At 40.9% G+C, this 900-nt stretch overlaps 1 pseudogene; it reads left to right on the plus strand.

Annotated features, from left to right (window-relative positions):
- Nucleotides 1–900, plus strand: LOC101971306 (stathmin pseudogene; annotated as a pseudogene).

A 900-nucleotide genomic window follows, 5' to 3' on the forward strand; every position in this document is an offset into this window, starting at 1 on the left:
GTGGCCAGGCAGCTCGGACCGAGCAGGGCTTTCCTTACCAGTGGATTGTGTAGAATACACTGCAAGTCTCTTGTCTTCTATTCACCATGGCTTCTTCTGATATTCAGGTGAAAGAACTGCTCAGGCCAGGCTTTTGAGCTGATTCTCAGCCCTTGGTCAAAAGAATCCGTCCCAGATTTCCCCCTTTCCCCTCCAAAGAAGAAGGATCTTTCCCTGGAGGAAATTCAGAAGAAGTTAGAAGCTGCAGAAGAAAGACGCAAGTCTCATGAAGTTGAGGTCTTGAAGCAGCTTGCTGAGAAACAAGAGCATGAGAAAGAAGTGCTTCAGAAAGCAATAGAAGAAAACAACAACTTCAGTAAAATGGCAGAAGAGAAACTGACCCACAAAATGGAAGCTAACAAAGAGAACTGAAAGGTACAAATGGCTGCCAAACTGGAGCATTTGCAAGAGAAGGATAAGCACATTGAAGAAGTGCAGAAGAACAAAGAATCCAAAGACCGTGCTGATGAAACTGAATCTGACTAATTTGTTCTGAGAACTGACTTTCTCCCCTTCCCCTTCCTATATATCCAAAGACTGTACTGGCCAGTGTCATTTTATTTTTTCCCTCCTGACAAATATTCTAGAAGCTAATGTAGGACTGTATAGGTAGATCCAGACTGTAAGATATTGTTTTAGGGGATAAAGGGGAGAAACTGAAAGTGTTTTAATCTTTTTCTAATGTGTTGGTCTTTTTAATGTAGCTATTTTTATTGTTGCATCTTTTCTAATTCAGTGCACTTGGTGTACTGGGTTAATGGCTAGTACCGTATTGGCTCTGTGAAAACATGTTTGTGAAGAGTATGTAGTGGCTTCTTTCAAATTGTTAGATGCTGAATATCTGTTCACTTTTTAATCCCA

Source organism: Ictidomys tridecemlineatus, chromosome X, assembly GCF_052094955.1.
Source record: "Ictidomys tridecemlineatus isolate mIctTri1 chromosome X, mIctTri1.hap1, whole genome shotgun sequence".
NCBI classification, from domain to species: domain Eukaryota; kingdom Metazoa; phylum Chordata; class Mammalia; order Rodentia; family Sciuridae; genus Ictidomys; species Ictidomys tridecemlineatus.